General features: G+C 40.2%; 1 non-coding gene across 1 annotated transcript; it reads right to left on the reverse strand.

The window, feature by feature from the left end:
• Positions 1-11,691: 11,691 nt before the first annotated feature.
• Positions 11,692-11,830, reverse strand: LOC133905608 (small nucleolar RNA Z247). The gene has a single exon (XR_009907659.1). It is a non-coding gene; the product is annotated as a small nucleolar RNA Z247 (small nucleolar RNA).
• Positions 11,831-25,500: the final 13,670 nt, after the last annotated feature.

A 25,500-nucleotide genomic window follows, 5' to 3' on the forward strand; every position in this document is an offset into this window, starting at 1 on the left:
AACCGGGATGTGTGCATTTCAACAATGGATCGATGACTTCATATCCCCCAAGGACCAGGAATGGGTGGGTCAAAGGAAGAAGTGGGATGAGGACGAGCTGAATTGGAGGCGTGAGAAAGAAGCTTGCGCACAAGCGTGTAAGAAAGAAGCATCAAGTGACAAGGATTGACTCTGATGCGACTCCATTGTGGGTCATCTATTTACTTTCCCTAAGACGTGTCTACATATTATGCTTACATTTTGTATCAATCATGATACCTAATGCCACAAAAATTGTAATTTTCCTATGTATGTATCATATGACAGTGTAACTGTGTTATGAACTGTGTTATGTTGTCAGAGAAGATGTTTATGGCAGTATTATCCCCTTGTGTATATAAGGGTAACCCATCTATGGCTACTTCATCTCCAATACAGTCCAACACAATTCTTTCCATGGCAAGCAGGTTCAGGTCCAAAAAGGGTAAAGGCAAGATGGGTGCATATTGCCTGTTGTACTGTAGCCGCAGACAGACAATAAATGCTTACAATGATCTTTATATGTGATGTACTTTATTTTCATCAATGAAATGACTGAGATTTATCATTATACCAATATGTTTTTTCTAAGCCCAATGCATTCATAGGATTCCCTGCCTTCTATGCAGAGATAACAATAACTTTTTGCTGAACTTTTGTAGAATGAAATGACTACACCAAGTAGTAGCTTTCATAGGGAATCTCTGCCAACCATCATTGCCACAACTTTTCCAGCTTTCATAGGGAATCACTTCTCATTTGTACTTGTGCACAATACTCCCATTCTTTAGCCCCCAGTCATACCCATGCACTCAGTCCATGCACTAGCCTGCAGCCACCATAAATAACCACACCCTCAACCATAATAGACCACTATTTCCTCAGTTCTCTCAACTGTAATGTCTTTCTCAGCCCCACCAATCCCATCCAAGAAACATTAGGGGATTTCCATCCCTTAGAAGGTCAAACTGCCAATGTACTTCTATGGCAACTCTTGTAGGCTACGCGAGTCTAAAGACATCTCCTACACCTATAACATACGTTTCTTCATGTGTGCCAACTACTAGTACGACCTGCCTCAACATAGACCGTATGAGTACCCACCGGTATAGCGACATAGATCACTCCTGTGGCACTTTCCATACGATCTCATGCACTGTCTTACTAATCTCTCCTCTTGTTTCATTTCTCCAGTCTCCTCCACCTATCTGTGAATTCATAAGATGGCAAGACATGGAGCAAACTGAGGACCAGAAGCGGTGGGTTGACATGAGCATACGGCAGAGGAGGCAAGCTTACAAACACCGGGAGTAAGAGCAACAACAGGAGGAATTATGGCTCAAGCGTCAGGAGAAGGAGCACATGAGGAAGGCAACGAAGGAGCGTGTCGCTGTTGAAGCACGCGAAGTAGAGAGGAAAAGGAAGTGGGAGAGGGTCTGTCATGCTAAGGCGGAGGACCCTGATGCCATATGAAAGGGCAAATATTCTAGGTGCACTGAGTAGAGAGCATCTATTATAACCCGATCTATTTTCATTCCCTAAGTCATGCTAGGTTTAGCAGCAGCATGCAATTAGGTTAGTCTTTAGGCGTACCATATATTCCAGCGTTTACTGTCATAATCTCTTTACGGTCAGTGTCCATTCACGTAGCAACGATAAACCCTATGTCCTATGTAATGTTTATCAGTGTATGTAACCTGCGTGCTGGGTTATATGATAATTGTGCTTCACAACTACTATTGTTCGACAAATTAGATTTTGCATCCTCCCAACATTACTTCACTAAATAAAACTACTCACACACTTTTACATCAACTAAATAAAGAAATGTCGATAAAATTACATCGAACCAAAATTAAGGATAAAATGAAACACTCCGTGAAGCCGTTTGGACAACTATTTGTACAACCAACACTTTTCACCGAAATAATGTGCAATAGTTTTCATATTGATGTATAAAAAAGTTATATTAGAAAAAAAAAATCTACATATACCAATTCTAGTGTTAATTAAATTAATTCGAACGCATCGCCCATTCACCGAGCGAGATGAAGTTCTTGCCCACTGAATGAGCGAGACGTAGCTTTCTCCGGTTATTTAATGCACTAACCACTGGGGCCCACAAGGTTTCGCCCGTTCAATAGGTGAGATCTTGTTCTCGCTCATTGAACGAACGATGATAGCCTATACCTGCCAGTTTTTGAAACATGCATGTTTTTCTGAAAATATTAAAAAGATATATAAAAATTCCTGTCTTCGTGCCCTCATGCTCCACTCTACCTCCACTGGGATGACGCCTAAGCCGACCCATTCCCTCACACCGAGCCCAGCTCTCTCTCCCGCTCGCTGCCTGTGGACCCCACTCATCAGCAGGGTTTGAAAAATAATTAAAAACCACTCGATATTTATGAATATCGGCCAATTCGGTCCGCACTGTATTTAGAAATCGACCGGTTTTCAAATTTGAATAAAGAAAAATTAAAAAAAAAATATCACAAAAAATTCTGAAAATACTAGAGACAATTCTAAGACCTTATGTGAAAGAAAGTTTCAAAAATAATGTCACTTGCATCATATTTTCTAGAGAGGAAGTTTAAAAAAAATGCTAAAATGGGCTGTATGGATATGATAATTTGGCCCATCGTGCTAAGAAAAAACTTAACATACAAATTCATATTTTTTTTTATATAGGAGGTATCTTAAGAGGATCTTTAAAATTGGTTTCACTTTATTTATAGTTTTGTTATTTTCTCTATTATTTTTACAAAGTTCACAAGCATAAAGTGAACATGTTATAACAACACTGTAATTAACCTTTTCATATCTATCATTATTTTTTCTACATAAAGCATAGTATAAGTAAACTAATAAAAGTAGTTTCACCAATTTTAGAGATATGATAGGTTAATTATGAATTAATCTAGTTGTAACATATTTACACAATCATACATGTTACAATAACTATTTCATGAGTTCATGTATCCCCTTTCCTTTCTTGTTTCCTGATTCGATTTCACCAAATCCGCGCTCTATCAAGGAAGGAGATCACCGTATTGACATTATTTTGGAAACCACAGGGCAACACAATCAACCCTGGCCGAAATCGTGACGGACTTTCCTTTTATCGCTACCTCTCCTTCCTTCTGCTGCACCAACGCAAGTCTGAGTTCAAATCCCCGCCAAATTCATGCACTTTTAAATCAATAAGCCACCAATTGACGCTGCAGTTGGAAACTGACGAACACAAAATTGAAGTACCCAATCCATTGCGCAAGAAAACCGAGCTCGGTATATGGAAACTGCCACAGATTCGTCGTGCGCCACCGTAAAACCTAATCCACCTCAGACACCACCTCCCCGGCCTACAAATAGCTCCCAAAACCCCTCCTCAGGGATCCCCACACCTCACCGCTCGTTTCCCCCAACTCGCCATCGTGAAAGCGCCACCCGAGAGCTCCTACATCACGCTTGCACCGCCACAGTAGCACTTTGCCATGGCCAAGCCTCTTGAGAGCTCCCCGATGCCCACCGAGCCTTCAGATGAGTCCTCAGTAGCCTCCCAGTGCTACTCCGCCACTTGCCAGAGCAAGGAAGTTAGCGCAACACCGTTTCGCCCATCTCCGATGAGGATGCCACTGCGGAAGCTCACTGACAATTTCGAGAACTATTAGAGTTAAGGTAGGCCACTCCCCACCGTCCGATTTGACCTTAGCAGCCGTGATTAGAGTAGCACATACCCTTTCGTGAGTTAGATCTCGACCACCCGATCCAAAATCAGCGTCCCCAATTTAACGAGGCATGAGCTGACTTAGGTCTAATTATTTTAGCTTTGGATCGTGGTTTCCAACTTTTACAATTCGAAACTAAAATAAATAGATAGTTTTTTATCATACCTTTTTATAATCTGTTTGTTGGATTGTGAGAATTCAAGAAGTTAGCTTTTTTATAATTTAATTTTTTATAATCCACAATATATAAGTTGCTTTTTACGATCCTCAGCTGAAACAAACATACCCTTAGACATCCATGTTGGTGCCATGTCAGAGCCAGCTTAGCAGCCACCTCACCACCTTAAGCCAACATGTTAGCCCAGTCAGCTCGCACTTCCGCTTATGCAGCCAATGATATCAGCTGTCGCAATAAAACTCTTTTTTAGTGGAAAAATAATTCAAATAATTCGGTTAATTCTAAAATATGGTTTTCTTAATAGAAACAATTCAGGAAATTACTTAATAATTCTGATCAATGCCTTAAACAAGTTTTTCATCAGTAAAATAAATAGTTTTTCTTCTAATTTAATTCTTTTAATGCTCTTTAATAACTTTTTAATCCCTAATAAATGCTAGTAATTCATAGAAAATCCCAAAAAAAAAAAAAATCCTAGAACACTCTAGAAAATCTAGAAAATGCGCATCTCTTGTGTAACCTCCTATTATTTATCCCTTTGCTATCAAGATCTTTCTAGGGCTATATCTTAACCATTGTAGCTCTGATCTAATCGTTTTCTTCATAAAAAAATCACAAAAAATCTTAAATTAATTAATTAAGCTGTTTTGAGTGCCTTTTGGTTCTTTTATTGTCTCTTGGTGTTTATTGGCTTTATTTATTTTCACGCTTAGACAGCGATGTCCAAGAAGAAGAGTTTGCATGACTTTAGGATCAAGACTTCGAGGAACCCACTGAGCAATAAGAGGACGGCAAGCTGCCCTTGATGCATTTTACTCCTATGTTTATAAATGTTTCATTTGTAAAACTACATGCTAATAACTTGCTGGGAATCCTAAAAATATGATCTACCTTAGAATTTCATATCTTCCTTACCGCCTTGGTTTGTTGGGTTTATGGAAAGGGTAGATATGCTTAGTCTTGCTTTGAGAGTTTTTGGTAAATTATAATTGCCCAATGAAATGTGATAATGGTACTATGCAACTTAAGATAAAATTGGTGATAATATTTTTAGCAATATGGACTAGGGATTTGAGCAAGAGGATGGTTTGTGTTGCATGGTGCAGGTTGGTGGTAGTCTTTCTCAAATTGTTTTAAGGACTGATTCACGGTGAAATGAGGTCAAGCTTTACGATACAACCACAAGCTAAGCTATGGGTGCAGTCTGGACAATTAAATATTTTCCTCCCAACATAGTGTAAACCAGTTGGTGTAATGGGGAACCGAATGGTGAATTTCTCTAGATCCGTATGGCACAAGAGGAGGTTTCCATAGTTGAGATGTCATTCATGTGACGGTGAAACCTTAGCAGGTAGACACATGTTGGGAGATACTTTGTAAATGCTTGTAGTGTTTCTTTGCCGCACACCTAGGAAGTGCGTAAGTGTTTGATTAACGCGGCAAAAATAGAAAATCATGACTTGTGGGTAAAGTACAACCTCTATAGAGTGTAAAACTGATTAATCAGCTGTACTCGTAGTTATGAGCTGCGAGAAATGACATACATGATTAGAAATATCATACTAGTTTATTCTGTTGGTCATTCATGGTTGCGGGAATCATGTTTGAGGTGGATATTTGTGGCAATCTTTAGTGAGAATCATAGTTGAGGTGGTTGGAAAGTTGGTTAAGTCAAGAGGAGAAATTCTTGATGTTGTTTATTTATTATTGTTCATTAATTCAATCTCGCTTTTAATAATTATTTTTACTCAAATTTGATATTTATGCAAATAAGCCCATGTTAGCTTTATTCTTGTTGTATATCTTCATATGCACTTTTATCACAACTAGCGAAGTTCAATACATACTCACACTTGCTATAAACCATGATGCCCAGTCGAAGAGGATTTTGAAGAATTTCCTAAAGATGGCGTGTTATAAGGTGGTTGACTGCCTGTGGAGATGCTCGGAATATAGGAAGACCACGTTAGCTACGAAGTCCCCATATATTGAGATTGATTCTTGCCTCAATATATGATAAGGGATCGGGATTTCCTTAGACTGGTCCTGACATTTAAGTAACTGCTGCTTCTCAGTTTGGCCAAATGAATAAGATAACCCAAACGTAAGAGCGTCAAGTCATTTGCTAGTGCTCTTGTAACCATTTGTGGTTAACTATTGCATCGAGAGGCCAACAATGGTAGGAATGCATCATCTTTAAAAGCGAGGCACCATTGGTAGCACCCTAAGGGGTTGTATATTCTCCAAATTGTCTGGTTGTTCGCTTCATTGTATTGGGTAGCTGTCTGGTAAAATAAATAGATACCATAAAGCACCTTTCTGATCGAAGTGATTTGATTCTTAAATCTGGTCTGAAAGTTACAAGAAATGGTAAAGAGTAGGAGGCCTCGTTACAGCTTTATTCTGAGCAAACAGAGGTCGTCGAATTTACAATAGCCAACGATAACAATCCTTCCAAAGGGAAAAAACAGTCAGCTTTACGATGGAGGCAAAATACAACCAATTCTATGCCATTGATTCTGTTTGGTGCAGCCAAGAATCATGCCATTCCGCATGATGCAAATTGAAGAGGCTGCAGAACAGAGAGGCAGAAGGTATAAACCGAAACCAATTATTTTCGTCAGATAAGGAAGCTACTGGATGCTAAATGGCATGCCATGCCACTTACGAGCTAGAAGGTTTCGAGACACCGATATGTTAGTTCCTGATGCCTCCCATGCATAGGCCTGCATTGAAAAGCACAGACCACGGAGCTCCGAGCAAGGAGTCTGCATAGCAACCGATCAATCATCCGTTCTGCCTTTCCCAGCCCATGAGTTTACTGGAGATCCTGCAACACGATTTGATTCTCAGAAAAAGCTTTGGTAATTGGTATCACTTCGCACACAACGGCACTGGTGAGCTCCCAGCCTCCTCTCTTTCTCCATGTCATCCCAAAGCCACTATGAAACGGCACTTGTCAGATTTTGTGTAGTTAATAGGAATCGATGGATGTGGAGTGTGTATACTAAAATATACTCCCTCCGATCTAAAATATAAGTCCATCTAGCTCTTCTCATAATACACCAAATATAAGTCTGTCAATAACTTCAAAGCAATATGTTACCCTTATTTTCCTATTTTGCTCCTATATAAATGCACCCAATCATTTGAGTAAACAAAGCCAACCACCTTAATAATAACAATGATTGAAGGGTAATATGGTCTTTGCATCACATACCTTAATTCATATTCAAGTCTATATAGACTTATATTTTGAATCGGAGGAGTATGTAATTGTGTCAAATACATACAAAAACATGTAGGTTTCTGTGAAAAAAATATGCCCAGTTTTATGATATTTAGTAATTTTTTCACCTATTATTTCAATACCATGACTTACCAGTTTCATCATGCGCTAAAAAGAATAGATATCCGGAAGGTTATATAAATATGCAGCACATTACATAAAGTCGTATTAACCAAATGTACATACATGCTGAGTACAATTATGCGAAAAGTTGATGAACTATCTCTTTGTGGGTGGTGGAGTTCTTGAACTATGACTAGCTCCCAGTTGAGTCTAAAAAACGGTTCTTGAAGTATGACTATCCAATAGGGTTCAGATCCTAATGCTTACTTCTAGGTGGGATAATAATCATGGCATGTGTTGGAGTATGCGATCAAGAGCTTTGTCATTATTCTAATTCTATGCGCACCGTTTTACACAATTGGGAGTGTAACACACTTTACACACTAAGCAGAATGTCTAGCTATCAATTGATACACAGCAGATCCCTCTTTCTACTTGCAAAGCTATAGTGAAGGATTTGAAAAGTTGGCAATGTAAAAACTCAGAGGTGCAGAAGTTTGGGTGAACGCCGTACCTCTTCCTGGCTGGCGGCTGCATGTTAAATAGGCAAAGAAAATCCCTTTGCATGGATTACAGATATACAAGGAATAGATATGGCTGGTTAAAATTTACAACAAGAAAATCTATCATTCCTTATATAACAACTATCTATACCAGCCATATCTGATACCATGTATATAAGAGAGATTAAAAAATCTGATTCTATCTAACAACCCCTCTCAATCATAACCGAGCTAGGTTAAGATTGTGTTTGAAATTTTCCAACTGTCGCACAGTCAATGCCTTGGTGAAGCCATCTGCAATTTGATCTGCTGAAGGAACAAAATCAATCTCCAGTAATTTTCTTGTTACTCGTTCCCTAACAAAGTGATAATCCACTTCAATGTGTTTCGTTCGAGCATGAAAAATAGGGTTAGCAGAAAGATATTTTGCCCCAATATTATCACACCACAGTCTAGCTGCAGACGGACATTGTATATCAATTTCTCACAACAAAGTTTGAATCCACATTATCTCGGCAGTAGTATTTGCAAGAGCCTTGTACTCTGCCTCAGTGCTAGACCTTGAAACTGTTGCTTGTTTGCGTGCACTCCACGAGACCAAGTTAGATCCAAGAAAGATAACAAAACCTCCAGTAGACCTTCTGTCATCTATAGATCCTGCCCAATCTGCATATGAAAATCCACTAACAAGCAATGACTTAGACTTGCTAATCTTTAGTCCAATCTTAGTGGACTGCTTTAAATACCTCAATATCCTCTTTACGGCAGCCCAGTGTATCACTATAGGAGTATGTAAATATTGACACACTTTGTTTACAGAAAAGGCAATGTCAGGTCTTGTAAGGGTTAAATACTGAAGTGCACCAACTATACTCCTATACTGTGTTGCATCTTTATCACCTAGCGGCTCACCCTCAAAAACAGACAATTTCTCACTAGTAGATAGAGGAGTGCTAACTGGTTTGCAATCAATCATACCAACTCTTTTCAACAAATCCGAAGCATACTTGTCTTGTGTCAAGATAATTCCATCACGTACCTGGTTTACCTCTATACCCAAGAAGTAATGTAGTTCTCCCAAATCTTTCAGTGCAAACTCCTTGTTTAGACTGCGTAGGAGTCCTGAGGTGGCTTCTTGAGTTGAACTTGCAACTATTATATCATCCACATAAATCAACACAAAAACCGTCACATTATCTTTACTGAAATAAAACAATGATGTGTCTGCCTTTGAGGAACTGAAACCAAGATCATATAACTTAGCACTCAGCCTCGCATACCATGCACGAGGTGCCTGTTTTAACCCATATAAAGCTTTATCTAACTTGCACACATAATTTGGCATAGTTTTATCTTCATATCCTGGAGGTTGTCTCATATACACTTCTTCTTCTAAGATACCGTGAAGAAAAGCATTTTGAACATCAAGTTGCCTCAAACTCCAACCATTTGAGACTGCAATGGATAGGACAACTCTGATAGTCGCAGCTTTGACTACTGGACTAAAAGTATCCTCATAATCTATGCCATATCTTTGTTTAAACCCTTTTGCAACTAGGCGAGCTTTATATCTGTCTAAACTTCCATCAGCTTTACATTTAACCTTGTAAACCCATTTGCAATCTATAATGTTTCTCCCCTTTGTTGGTGGAACTAGATGCCAAGTTCTATTCTTAATAAGAGCATCATATTCTATATCCATAGCCTTTTTCCAATTTTTATCTCTCAAAGCTTCACTAATATCATGTGGTTCACCAGATGAAGTAAAACATCCATAGCGTATAGTACCGTCAGTATATATACGAGGCTTACGAATACCAGCTTGGAGCCGTGTTCTTGGACCTGGCGCTGAAGACGGCAGAGGTACCGGCAGATGTGCATGAGACCCCTCCGACGTAGCGGGCGTAGGCGTAGAAGATCCGGTGCCAGGGGACATTGAATCCACTGAATCTGGTGCCGATGTTGCCTCCCCTGTCTCCGCGCGCCGCATGTCACGCTCGGGTTGGCGCAGCGGGGATTCGCCGGCAGAGTCCTATGCGGGAATGCCTGTGCTGCCGTCAGGAACCAATCCCGAGGGTGATTCAGTCAGAGAATCAACCCTGGTGTCAGTTCCGTCGCCAATATGTCCAGGTACCTGTTGTATAACCTGTAATTCTTCAACAGAACCATTATTATCAGAAGCATTAGGCACATGAACATCTACATATTCATCCCCAAGACTTGGATTTTTCAAAGTTGGAGGAAGAAGAAGAATTTCAGATTGCAACCGAACACCGGCGTTGGGATGAAGTTTTGAGTAGGGAAAAATATTTTCATCAAAGACGACGTCTCTTGAAATATAGACACGTCCAGTGGTAGCATCAAGACACTTGAATCCTTTATGCAAATTGTTGTACCCAAGAAAAACACACTGCTTGGAGCGGAATTGAAGCTTGCGATTATTAAAAGGACGAAGATTAGGCCAACAAGCACACCCAAACACTCTCAAGGATGAGTATTCAGGTTTGATTTGAAAGAACCGTTCAAGAGGAGTAGAATAGTTGATCACCTTGCTAGGAGTACGATTGATTAAATAGGTAGCAGCAAGAAAAGCTTCATCCCAAAACTTTAGAGGCATATGCGCATGTGCCAAAAGAGACAGACCCACTTCAACAATGTGCCTATGTTTGCGCTCAGCTGCCCCATTCTGTTGATGCGCATGAGGACAAGAAACAAAATGTGATATACCAATTGTGCTGAAAAACAAATTGAGTTTTTCATATTCACCACCCCAATCTGTTTGCATGGCAATGATTTTTCTATCAAAGAACCGTTCAACAAGATTTTGAAAATCATGAAATTTCTGGAAAACCTCAGATTTAAACTTTAAAAGATATATCCAAGTGAACTTGCTGAAATCATCAATAAAACTGACATAATATTTGTATTTTCCAACAGAATCAGGTGCTGGACCCCAAACATCAGAGAACACAAGCTGTAAAGGATGAATGGAAACACTGGTAGATTTGGGATACGGCAACTGATGACTCTTTGCTTGTTGGCAAGCATCACAAACTGAGGTTTTATTGGACTCAACTAAACAAGGAAGATTAAAATTCCTAACAACTCTTTGAGTGACAGGTGCAGCAGGATGACCTAGGCGGCTATGCCATCTATCAAAGGATGGTTTATTGACTCCATGAGCTTGCTTTGCATGCAACATATGTGGAAGCGGGTATAGCCCCTGTCGGCAAGTACCTCTAAGAAAAGTGCTCCTCGTGTCCCGGTCCTTTATCAAAAAGAAATCAGGATGAAACTCTAAAAAGACATTGTTATCTGTAGCAAGACGATGTACAGAAACGAGATTTTTCGTAGCTTTAGGAACATGAAGAACATTATTAAGATGAAGATTGAAATTAGGGGTATGAATAGTAGATTGGCCAATATGACTAATACTCATACCTGCTCCACTAGCAGTGTGGATCTGATCTGTGCCATTGTACTTGTCACGAACTGAAAGCTTCTCTAGCTCGCTAGTGATGTGGTCGGTAGCCCCCGTGTCAGTGTACCAGTTGGTGTCCACATTATAGGAATTGGTAGCCGCCGCCACGTTCTTCTGATCTGGAACATAAGTTTCATCGTACCTATGCCAGCATCTGTCAGCAGTGTGTCCAACCTTGCGGCACACTTGACATACTGGTCCTGATTGTGTGTTGTTGATGTTGTCCCTCCGGTTGGTGTTGGTGTTGCTACGCGCGCCGTTATTGAAGCCTTGGTGCGAGTTGTTGTAGCTATCTCCACCGCGGCCGCGTCCAGTGCCACGGCCATGCCCGGCGCCACGCCCACGGCTGCCACTGCGACCACGTCCTCCTCGGTTCACCGCATTGACCGAGGAGTCGGAGGTGTTCCCGCCACCGACGAGCTGCATGCGAGTCTCGAAGGCGAGAAGTTGAGCGTACACCTCGCTCACAGAAGCAGGCTCCGTCCTTGCAACAAGGGCAGAGACTATCGGATTGAAGTTGAAGTCGAGGCCCGTGAGTATATACTCAACAAGTTCTTCATCATCGAGAGGTCTTCCAGCAGCAGCCATCTCATCGCCGAGGGTCTTCATCTTGCCAACATACTCTGCAACAGATTGGTTCCCTTTCTGGGTTGTTGACAGAGCAATACGCGTGTTCACGGCACGCGCACGAGTTTGCGATGAGAACATAGTCTCAATCGCACTCCATGCCTGCGCTGCAGTCTCCTTCGCAGCAACTTGGGCGAAAACCTCCCTTGAAAGAGAGGCGAAGATGTACCCCAGGATCTGTTGATCCGTGGCATACCACTCCTCATATGCCGGGTTGGAAACTTTGGTGGCCTTGTCGGCCACCTTGCCATCGATCTCAGCAGGAGGTGCTGAAGATGCACCAGTGAGATGCCCCATTAGACGCGCACCCCGGACGGCAGCGGGGACTTGCGCCTTCCACATAGCTTGGTTGTTCTTCAACAGCTTCTCAGAGATGGGGATGCCGAAGAGGGGGTTCATGGCATTGGAGGAGGTAGCCATTGTAGATGGGATCTAATTGTTTGTGGCTCTTGGTACCATGTAAAAACTCAGAGGTGCAGAAGTTTGGGTGAACGTCGTACCTCTTCCTGGCCGGCGGCTGCATGTTAAATAGGCAAAGAAAATCCCTTTGCATGGATTACAGATATACAAGGAATAGATATGGCTGGTTAAAATTTACAACAAGAAAATCTATCATTCCTTATATAACAACTATCTATACCAGCCATATCTTATACCATGTATATAAGAGAGATTACAAAAATCTGATTCTATCTAATAGGCAAGTGTTGCGGCAACCAGGCCTTTGGTGATATCAGCAACAACATTCAGATAGTCTCACTGCTACAGAACAGTTCATCAGTATCGGTTCAAACGTAACTGGTACTGTTGACGTATCAGTGCCGGTTCTTAAACTCCCCCGTGCGAACAACGATTGAGGCGCCAAGAACCGGTATTGATTACTTCAGTGCCGGTTCCAACCACAAACTGGCACTGATAGTACCTATCAATGCCGGTTCTTGGTGCCTCAATTATTGCTCGTGCGTGGGAGTTTAAGAACCGACACTGACCGGTTGGAACTAGAACCGACACTGATAGTCAATCAGTGTCGGTTGGAACTAGAACCAGCACTGATGTCTCTGTTATATTTATATCCAGCACTTAGCCGCTCTCCCCGTTTGCTCCATTCAGCCTAACGCTGCTCGTCCTCCCTGACCGTCGCTTCCTCCTTGTTTGTAGCCTCCTCATCGCGTGTCGGCTCGTCGCCTCCACGTCCTCGTCCTCATCGTGTGTCGGCCCACCGCCTCCTCCTCCTTGTCGCGCGCCGACCACCTCCTCTTTGTTTGCTCCATTGAGCCTGACGCCGCTCATCCTCCCTGACCGCCACCTCCTCCCCGTCCGTAGCCTCCTCGTCGCGCGTCGGCTTGTCGCCTCCTCGTCCTCGTCCTCATCGTGCATCGGCCCGCCGCCTCCTCCTCCTTGTCGCGCGCCGATCGCCGCCTCCTTGTCCTCGTTGTGCTTCGGCCAGTCGCCACCGCCTCTTCCTCATCACATGCCGATCGCCGCCTCCTCGTCCCCGCCGTGCGTTGGCCCGCCACCGCCTCCTCATCCTTGTCGTGTGCCGATCGCCGCCTCCTCATCCTCGTCATTTGTCGACCCACCACTGCCTCCTCGTCCTCATCGCACATTGGCCCACCACCACCTCCTCCTCGCCTCCTTAATGTCCCCATGGCGAACAACTGCAACAGTGGAGGTGGAGGGTGTAGATCTAGGCAGCGTGGAGGTGGCCGCTCCATCCTATCCGGCCGCTTGGGTCCGGGTGACCACCCTCGTACTCCTGTCCTCCAGATTCTCAACGGATATCCCCTTCCTACCTGGAAGGGCCACGGAACACCTGAGTTAGTTCTCAATTCAAGTTAGCACATTGTTGTTAGCAAATTATAGTTAGAAAATTGTAGTTAGCAAATTGTAGTTAGCAATTTTAGTTAGCCAATTTAGGTCCTAAAATTAGATATATATTTTAGTTCAAAATATGTTGGCTTATTATTAGATGTGTATGTCATGATATTAGATGTGTATTATTATATCGGTGTTTTAGATGTTACCATCACTTCTCAGTGAGTAACTAGTTTGGTACTTACTTGTTTTGCAATTGATGACTTGACATAATTGCGAGATTATCCACATGTGCCGATTAATATGGCATTGACGTTTTTTTTCTCTGGGCATGTAGACGTACCTGTGATTTGTCTTAGGTACACCTGCATGCTCAGAGATAAAAAATCCCTTTATTATAAATTATAAGAAGGTTAGTTAATATTGCAGTTTGCAGTTAACAAATTTAGAAACTATCATGCCGATTGATGTGGATGCTTCCTTATCTACAATAGCTACATGACATTATTGCAGACCCTGTGGTACACAACCTGTGGTGACAACCACATTGGCTAATAACAATAAAATGAAGATCACTATCTCTTTTAAAATTGCTTTTCCTAAAGAAGGATATATCACTTTAACAACATCAAACTCCAAAACAGATGAAAGACTTATGGCTGAAAGATCTACTATTCATGTGCTTCTACAATCAGTTAACTTGGATACATGTTTTCAGACTCCAGTTATTTCAAATTGAAAGCACTTGAACAGAATGAGGATGTGCTTGCAATGACTCCTAGGCTCTCACGGTTACATACAGCTGAAATGGTTAGTGACATAAATCTATAGTTTGTAGCTAGGATTATTTCAATAATATTAAAAGTTTCCTTTATATTGTTACTCTTTGTCTATAAGATTTTTACTGGAACACTCGGATGCGGATGAATCGTAGCTTGACTTCAATCTTACATCTTCTTGCCCAGTAGTGACGGTACACATTACTTGGTCCTCAATACAAGTAGGTCCGGAAAGGGAAGTACCAGTCACGTCTTAAGTTTCAATGTGATAGTAACAGTTTCGTTATTTACGAAAGTCCAATGGAATATCCATTTGAAGCAATAGCTAGTGCGCTCATTTATACACTGAATCATTTTGATGTAATATTTGGAGTTGAAATTTTAGATATCAACTATGCATGTAATGGTATTTGATATAATTTTAGAAATGCATGTAGTTTGAATTAATGTATTAAGTGTTTATCGTGACTTAAACATTAGAAGAATGGATGCATGTGCATGTGATGCATTTTGGATTGTGCAATTTTTTTTAGCTACCAAGATCTATCAGTGCCGGTTCTATTTTAGAACCGACACTAATAATCAGTATTAGTGCCGGTTCCTGACAAAAAACTAGAACTGATAATTCACTATCAGTGTCGGTCCATAGATGGAGCCAGCACTGATAGTGATTTTCAGTGCCGGTTCCGTACCTGACACTGATAGTCACTGACTATCAGTGTCGAGTAATCAGTGTTGGTTCATATCCCGCCACTGATGACGATTTTGAACCAACACTGATGAAGTATTCCGCAGTAGTAGTGTCTAGATCTTCCACCCCCATTCAGATGTTTGTTATTCCTAATACCTCTCAAACCTACATATAGTAAGACTGCATAACTATGTAACTCTCTTGGTTGACTTTAGAAAATACTAGCTCCAACCAATGATTATCGAGATCCATATGGAGATTGAAGCGTCTCTCTACCATCGCTACTACACATTGTAGCGAACAAGAGCCTTTTAAGTATGTATGTGATTTTGGTGATTAATGATAATATAGTTAATAGGACTAATATGTTTATCAAGTATATACCTTAGTAGGTCTCATGGATGCTATACATGAAGAAGTCACCGAAACCGAACTCAAGAAATATTGAATTGGATGAATTCAAAAAAATTTGTTAACATCGAATGGTCCGGTGCTCTGAAAGTTATACATACCGGAGTATTTTTCAGCTCATAGTAGAAAATGAAGACTACAACGGATGGTATAGTGTTCAACAATATGTTCACACCGGATTATATTTAGGAGGAATATTTTGGTACAAAAGATTTGTACACACTGGATGCTCTGATGCTTAGAGAGGATAGACGTTGATGTAAATGTTCACGTCTATAAAACATGATTGGTGGCGAAATGTTTCAAGCATATTTAAGGTGTTGATTATGATAAACGTTTTTGCATACTATAACTATGAGATATGACAAATAGATGTCAAAACAGTTTTCCATAATGGAAACCAAAGTGAGGATGTGTATATGACACAGTCTAATGGTTTTGTCGATCCGAAAAATGCTATGAAGATATGCAAGCTTTAAAAGTTTATCTATGGATTGAAGTAAAAATCTAGGAGTTGGAACACTTTGTTTTGATGAAGTGGTCAAAGGGTTTGGATTCATCAAGAATGACGAAGTGCCTTGTGTTTACAAGAAGGCTAGTGGGAGTGCACTTGTTAATCATGAGTTTAGTAATCCACTACAAGATTCAGTGAATGGTTGAGCTATCACAAGAATGGTTGAACTATCACAAGGAAAACTGTTTTGACATCCATTTGCCATATCTCATAGTCATAATATGTGGCAATTGCTATGATGATCTGGATAGACTTTAGCATTGCAACGAGAAAAAATGTTTCATCATAATCAACACCTTGAATCTGCATGAAACCTTTCGCCACCAATCGTGCTTTATAGATGTAAACATTTCCATCCATGTCTATCTTTTTCTTAAAAACCCATTTATACTTGATAGTTTTAACACCATCGGGTGGATCAACCAAGTTCTAAACTCGATTATCATGCATGGATTCTATTTCGGATCACATGGCTTCAAGCCATCTCTCAAAGTCCAGTCCCACCATTGCTTCTGCATAAGTCGTGGGCTCATCATTGTCCAACAATAATATGTCACACTACCCTGAGGTTAGGAACATGAACCATTCAGGTGCATGGCAAACCCTCTCTGACCGTTATGGGGCTAGTGGCTCCACCACAGGCTCTACAACATTTTTCACTTCCTATTGAGGTTCAGTAGGAGTTGAAACACTTTCCGATGGTTCCTGAATTTCTTTGAGTTGTACCGTACTCCCACTAACTCTCTTTGAAAGAAACTCTTTCTCCGAAAAGACACAATTCTATGTGATAAACACTTTGCCTTCTTTCTGGTTATAAAAGTAATATTCTTTAGTTTCCTTTGGATACCCCACAAAGAAGCATTTATCCGATTTGGGAGTGAGCTTATCGGATGTCAAATGTTTTACATAAACCTCATAACCCCATATCTTAAGAAAAGATAACTTGAGATGCTTCTTGGACCACATCTCATATAGCGTCTTCTCTACAGCTTTAGATGAAACCCTATTTAATGTGAAAGCAGTAGTTTATAGATCATATCCTTGGAAGGATAATAGAAAATCAGATTGGTTCATCATAGACCGAACAATATCCAACAATGCCCGGTTTCTCCATTTGGACACCCCATTCCATTGAGGCGTACCCGGTGGTGTCAACTGTGGAATAATTCCCCATTTGTTTAGATGATTACTAAATTCATGGCTCAAATATTCACCTGGACGATCAGATCGTAGAAATTTAATTATCTTGCCAATTTGATTTTGTACTTCATTCTGAAACTCCTTGAACTTTTCAAAGGATTCAGACTTATACCTCATTAAGTAGATGTAACCGTATCTACTAAAGTCATCGGTAAAAGTAATGAAGTACTAAAAACTACCTCTGGCTATAGCGCTCATTGTTCCACATACATTTGTATGTACAAGGGACCATAGTCATTCGCCCTTTCTTATTGACCGGTGAAAGGCATGTTAGTCATCTTGCCAAGTAAACAAGATTCACATGTATTGAATGATTCAAAATCAAATGAATCTAGAAGACCATCTTTATGGAGCTTCTCCATGTGCTTCTTATTTATATGACCTAAGCGACAATGCCAAACAAAAGTGGGATTCAAATCATTAGGTCGATGCCTCTTTGCATTAATGTTATAGATACGAAAATCCTCAAGATCTAGAATATATAATTCATTCAATAATGGGCAACTACCATAAAGCATATCATTCAAATAAATCGAACAACACTAATTCATAACCATCTTCTTCCAAACATTAAGAAGAGATAATGTTTTTGACCAAGGTAGGAATGCAATAACAATTATTTAATTCCTAAACTAATCCTAAGGGTAACGATAGTGATTAATAGCCAACGCAACAACCTTTGCACCATTGCCAACGCGAGCATCCACCTCACCTTTTGCACATCTTCTAGTCTTTTTTAGTCCCTGCAATGATTTGCTATCATCGATTAGATATCAAATACCCATGAGTCAATAAGACAAGTAGCAAGAATAATTTTCATCACATTTATATCTGAAGCAGAAGTCTCACTTCCCTCTTTTTCTTCAGTTCTTCCAAATATAGCTTGTAGTTCCTGTGCCAATGACCAACCTTATAGCAGTGTAACATGCATCAACAGTGGCGGGACTAGCCATAGTCTTTCCAATAGGCTTAGGTTTCGAGCTCGAGATATCATCCGAAGTTTTGGTCTTGACCTTGCACTTTCTCTTCTTACTATCCTTTTGAACCATCATAACATAATCAGAGCTTTTCTTAATCCTTTCCTCAGCCGTCTTAGGCATCCCATGTAATTCAGTCATGCTTTTTTCCATACTATTCATATGAAAATTCAAAATGAATGGCTCAAAGCTCGCAGGGAGCGACTGGAGAATCACATTAGTAGTCAAGTTTGACCTAAGGGGAAAACCAAGCTTGTCTAGGCTCTCGATGTAACCAATCTTCTGCCAACCTGCATGCAAACAAAGACTAGAAAGTATTAAATCTCTCAGCCCTAGCTTTGTTCTCAAAGATGCCATGGATTCCCACAATCATATTGTGAGCATCCATATTCTCATATTGCTTCTAAAGCTCAGAGGACATAGTGGCAAGCATGAGATGGCTAACATCAAGTGAATCATTGGTGTGCTTCTCATAAGCCCTCCCATCAATGGTAGATGCATTATCAGCTAGTTCATCAGGATAGAGAACCTCTAGAACATATTCTCCTTTTCTCTTGTTTGAGAACAATTCTCATATTACGATACCAATCAACAAAGTTTGTTTTAGAAAGCTTTTCTTTTTCAAGGATTGATCGCAAGTAAAACTGGAATTGGTATTAGCAGTAGGTGCCATGATCTACAACAGAAAATAAATATACAAAGTTTAGCACAATGTTTATGTGAAGCTTCCATTAATTTTTTTTAATGAAATACACTCCCGCTATATGCTTTAAAATCATTTCCCTCTAACGATATACAATAGGTCAAGGTCCATATTAACTAAGTTCTAGTGAGCTTTGGCATCACTGCTAGAAACCTAGTCACATAGGTAAGCAACTTGTCTGATGGGTGGCATCCAATGCCCCAGCACCTAACTCCATGCCCCAAACCCCAAAACCGTTTTGATAGTTTTGTTAAGTAAACCAATACTGTGCGTTTGAATGTCTGACATACACCCTATCTGGTTAAAATAAATGATGGTACCCTACTTTGGTAGACCTACCAAACAATGATCAAAACTTATGTAGGTGTAGCTATTGGAAGGACATCAACTACTCTTAATTTTTCTGAGGAAAGCTATTCTATAATGTAAACATATCCATCTCATAGAAAATATGAATAAAATAGCATGACATGAACATAGATAAACATCATAAGCAATCATATTAACTGTGATATAGTATGGCCACTTTACATGGTGATCTCCATTGCCACACTCTCTGTCCTCCGGGTCATCATGCTTCAATCCTCCATGATTATATACTAAGCTACTATACCTAATAGCTAGTAATGAATTAAATCAGAATATGAAGTATCACATGTCATCACGTAGATTATTATACAATAACATGACAATCTATAACTGCAATTAACCATAACACACATGCCATAAAAATTACACACATGCATCACATACATGTAAAGGGCATACTATTCACATAATTTCCTGGAAAAAAAAACAAGATAAGCATAGAATTGATTTCTAAAGGCGCAATGTGAACACATTATTCTTAAAAGCCCTATGTTCAGACAACACGACAGTCCTACTAGTCGGATAGCGGGTATTGGTAGAAGAAAGGAAAGGTGTGTTAGATAGAAGGAAGGTCTGTCGCGAAATCAATTGGGTTGAGTGTGTTGTCCTCCGGTTGTTGGGAACGAGTAGGCTCCACTAGCATAAAATAAAACTTCTACCACATTCAACTAGGAAACCATGCGAGTAGGGGTTCATGAATTATTACCACTAGACGCGTAGTGCACCAAAAGAAGAGTTGGAGCAGACTAATGTAACAACTCAATTTTTGAACCCAAAGGAAATAAAAACTAGTTTATAAAGAAAATAAAACTTTTGCAAAATTAATATAAAACCTAAGCATATGTATATATATGTGAATACATGCATATGTACATATATATAGTTATGTATGAATGAATACACACACACACATGAGAAATACATAGCAATAGTAAAGAAAAAGCAAAAATAAAAAGTTAGAATCTCCTTTGGGCTTTACCGGCCTGGTCAACCTCCTCCTCTCTCCCTTCTCTCTTTCCTCACGGGCCAACGCTATCCAGCCTAGTTCACTCATGCGCTAGCACGAGCCGCCCTGGTTGAACTCCTCCCTCTCTTCTTCCTTTCTCCTCGGTTGTCCCTGCTCTCTGTTCGGAAATAGCATGACAACAGAGAGGCCGCTGACGCATACTCCATGTCCGAGCCGAAGATGACTCTATGATCGCCAAAATGGAAAGGTGGAGACCTCTAGAAGCTGTGGTCTATGCCAATTCCAGCTGTGCCCGAGTCAAACCCGAGTTGAACTGTGAGTCCGCTAGCCACACAGGATTCAACCGAATACGCGCAAAATTGGAAGGAATTGGACTTCCGGATAAAGCAGGAAGAATCCATAAGCTTCACACGATGTTTTGCCCAAATAAACACCGGCTGAGCTTGTCTGAATTGGAAAACAGGGATCAGACCCAATCCACTGCCACCAAATCGAGTTCGACTTATGAGTCCTCAAGCCCTCCCATGTATATATATGTAGCCCAGAGCCTCTCTAGAGCACCACCAACCTTTCGCCCAAGTGGTAGGAACTCGAGCGTGTCTAGAACCTCCAGAGCCGCCTCCACCTTTAATAGCCGCCAACCTCACCGATCCTTCGCTGACATCAGCGTGCCTCCTAGACATGTTTGGCGCACGGGACGAGGTTTTGGCCAGCTTCTAATCAATCGCCGCCGCAGGAATGGTCAGCACCACCATCCTTCGCCATTTGATCGTGAGGGTGTGGTTGAAATTAGAGAGAGCCTACTGGTTCGGTCCAGTTAGATCTAGATCGTTTGATCTTAATTGATGATCCAAATTTTATGAACTTAGCACCGGCCGTTACCCTAATGTGACACCGTTAGTGCCATGTCAGCCATCCCTATCACCATGCCACATTAGCTTCTATGTGCACGTTGCAGTGCCACATCAGCCACTCTGTCCTACGTGTCATGCCCGGTCAACATTAGTTATCTTTTTATTTGTTTTTATATTCAGATGATGTCATAAATAGTATATATTGTGCAATAAATAGATTTCTAGTATAAAAATAAGTCTAAAATAGGAATAATTTAGAAAATAATTTTAATAATGTTAACAATGTTATTTATTTTTGTTTAATGGTTATATAGTTTTATAATTCAAATAAATACTAGAAAATCTCAAAAAATCATAGATGACTACGTAAAATTCTAGAAAAATTCCTAACCACATAATTTCACATGTAGTTAATCTTTTTATCCTATTTTAATATTTAGGGAGCCGTACATTTTGACCCGTTCTTTTGCTGGAAAGTCTGGCAAAGTGTAATCTTGTGCGTGATGATATTTATTGTTTGATATTTGATTCTTTTTAGATCTTGTTATTTATGTGTTGTTTTTTCACTTATGTTTGCGAGTAGACACCAATGATCCAGAGGAGCTAGAAGGACTTCAGGACCAAGATTTTGAAGCTCCAACTAAGTACAGTGAAGGTAAGTTGTGTTCTTGAAAATATCAATCCCGATTTTTTTAAATGTTTGATTTTACAATCATGCGTGCTGATAATTTTGTCGAGAATCCCAACAGTTAGGTTTTACCCTAGTTTTCCCTTATCATCCTTGTTGCTAGGGTTATGGTTTTGGTTATGGAAGAGTAGGTGATGCTTAGCTTTGCTTTGGCATGATGATCATGTTAATGACTCTACAAAATATGATAATGATCCTATACAACAATAATAAAAGATGATGCTATAATTTTTCTAGCAATATGGTATAGGGATTTGAGCAATGCTTTGAATTGACTGGTACAGAAAGTACAATTGGGTTGTGGTAATCTTACTCAAATCTAAGGACCAGCTCATGGAGTGATCTTTCTGAGTGTCTTCTCCACATGAATGACGTTGATTGCATGTCAGACCATCAAATGCTTCCAATAAGATAGGTTCTAAAAAATTGATCTCTTTTTAAATATAGGAGCGAGTTTTCCATCTAGGAAGTTTATACTATCTTTCCCTTTTCTAAGGATAACTCTAATATTCTTTACCATCTTATATACCTGTTCCCCAGTGTGAACCTTTGGAGCTCGATGAGTCTCCACTGTCCCATCAAAAGCTCTTTTATTCCAGTGGTATGAATGATCTGGATGTAGAAACCTACAATGATTCATGTAGACCATTTTCTTATAGTCCTTTAGCCACAACCTCCCTATTTCATCCAAGCACTATACACATACATTGTAGCCTTATAAAATCTATCCAAATAGGTTAGCGAGAGTATGTCACTCTTCGATCGTTACGAATAGCATTGCATGTAGGGGATGAAATGCTCACATTTGTATTCATCCCACACTTGTATACCATCTTTTCATAGGACAAGGAGATCTTAAAGCAATGGTTGGAGATACACATCGATATCATTGCCAAGTTGATTCGACCCATTGATCAGTAAAGGCATCATGAGAAACTAGCGCTTCATACACAACCAAGATGGAAGGTTGTAGATACAGAGAGTCACAACCTAAGTGCTATGACAATTACTCATGTTGCCGAAAAGGTTCATCCTATCCGTACTCAACTTAAACCTTATATTTCTCACTTCAGCTTTGAATTTCTTGTATTTTGTATCAAAGTTCCTCCATTGCATTCCATCAGCAGGGTGTCTAAGCATTCCGTCTTTCTTGCACCCTTCGACATGCCATCGTATCAACTCGGTATTTGTTTTGTTGGCAAGCAATCGCTTCGAACGGGAGATTATAGGGAAATACCAAACCATCTTAGCGGCAGGGGGGGGGGGTCTTGTATCCTTACTCTTCTGCCCTACATAATCGCTATCAATATCGTCAACATTGCGCTTTGAACCGTGATGCATCGCAAATGTGACACGCTTCCAAGCCTGCATCCCCATTGTGATACAGCATGCAATTGTTTCAATATGCATATATTTTCTCTACTTCCAACTCCAACGGGCAGACAATCTGCTTGGCGTGGTATATGTTTTAAGGCAACTGGTTGCCCTCTGGAAGCAAGTCCACCAAGAATCGTAATAACTCATTGAAGCCCTTATCAGACCAATCATTGCTAGACTTTATTTGCAGCAATGTTAGCACAACATGCAGCTTGTTGCGCTCTTTCTTATAGTCAGGGAATATCGGCGTTTTATAGTTTTCTACCATGCACTGAAACTTTTCGTGTTGCCTATCACTAGTGATGTCTCCCTCTGTATTGCGCAACATTTCGTCTAGGTCATCATCATCGTTACCGATAAAAGTATCTTCGAACGCCGACATATCGATGTTTTCATCAGCCGTCATATCGTTGCCTCCGTCTTCTTTGATTGTGGGCTGCTCTTCATGCACAACCTCCTCATGTTTACTGTGCTCGGGCTATCGGATATAGTCAGGCTTGAAACCCCTACGAAATAAGTATGCGCAGATCTGCTTTATGTCTGAGAACTACTTTTCATTCTTGTAATCAACGCACGGACAATATATATAGTGATTATCACGCTTATTTTTTTGGCTTCCTGTATGCTGCGGCAGCCTTTAAAAAATCCTCCACGCCATAAAAGAACTCTGGGCCACGACGGTCAGCCATGTACATCCATGTCCGGTCCATCTGCAAATTTATGATTATCATTACGTCTTAGCAATCATTAAAAACCATTGAACTGATAACCATGCAATATTTCAAAATGCACATCTAATTTATTAAATTACCTCACATCTTGACTTCTCCATGTTAGAGGGTTTATCACCTTTCGGCATTTGCCTCGGTCGGAGCACCCACCTTCTAATAAATATTGTCACATCCGCCTGCCACTAGCGGGTGGACATGTCATCTCTAAATCATAATATTTAGAGGTATTTTTTTTCTTTTTTTTCCTAATTCACAACTAGAAAATTAGAGTTAGATTTGGATAGTTAAATCTGTCAACAGATAAATAGTAAAATTCTTCAATTATTTTGCAGCTACATTCATGGAAAGATTTTTTAAAAGAAAAGCAGCAGCATCAGACACTAATGTAGGGAGTTCAAGTGGAAATGCATCTGGGCATGCAACGAGACCAAAAAATAATTCTTCAGTGCCACAACTAATTGATTTGAATGAGCTATCTAGGGATCCAGAAAAAAGAAGAGAATGTCAGACATTATCGTGATCAAATTTTGATATTTACAGTCATTTAGTTTGTGATAGATACCTCTTCTTAATCGAGCCATGTCACGTGCCGTGACGCGGTCGCAATCACGGCCTCATGACGCCAGCCCAACAAATCTGTGAAGCCTTAGCCCAATAGGAGGTCCAAAGGTGAGGTCCTAATTAAGAAGAGCAAGAGATGTTTGCACTCAGCAATTTCACAGAAGGAGTTTTCCTTCTGTATTTCCAAAAAAAAAAAAAGCAAGAGACGTTGAAGCACTTGTTTGCTTGCACGATAGAAAAGAAAATAAATAATAGTACCGTATCGGCACTTACTTTCGGTTGGGTTCAACCAACACCAAATTATGGCCAGCATTCTAAAATTTTTTCACCTTTGGTGGCTTTGCGATAGTTTGTACCTTGCAAATAATGAAAGGAAAGGCGTGCATAGCAAGCTTTCGAGAAAAGAAATGGAATGAGCTGGTCTCCACATTTTACCTCTCTAAACACAAGGGCTAGAAGAAAACTGAAGAACGGGTTATCCCTCCAAAATAATGTGATTATCCATTGATGGATCAACCCATCCTATTAGCACCAACCAATTTCTATTTAAAACCGCCAGCAAGAATCAATAGACTGAGGTTCGTGCATTACACACGACAAGTTGTTGCTATAATTTTGTTCAATCATAGCGTAATTTTCAGCTCCATTGTATTGCGTAACAGGAACCAGAAGAAAAAAAAACTGCGGTAGCCATCCACGTCTGGCATTACACACGACAATGATTGAAACGGAAAACGAATGAACTAAGAAACATGACCAAACATAAAGTACGTACATGTAGAGGATCTGGACACGAGAAAGATAGAATCGTTGCTGAAGAACTGGTAACGAAAGGCGTATGCTGGCAAATATCCATCTTTTTTTTTTTTGAATGGGTATTTTACACATGAATGTATGTCAAATAAAATATAGATCATCTTATTAACTTTGAAGCATCTTGGACAGGTAAATTCTTTTAAATTTTGTAGTCTCCGAG

Source organism: Phragmites australis, chromosome 22, assembly GCF_958298935.1.
Source record: "Phragmites australis chromosome 22, lpPhrAust1.1, whole genome shotgun sequence".
NCBI classification, from domain to species: Eukaryota; Viridiplantae; Streptophyta; class Magnoliopsida; order Poales; family Poaceae; genus Phragmites; species Phragmites australis.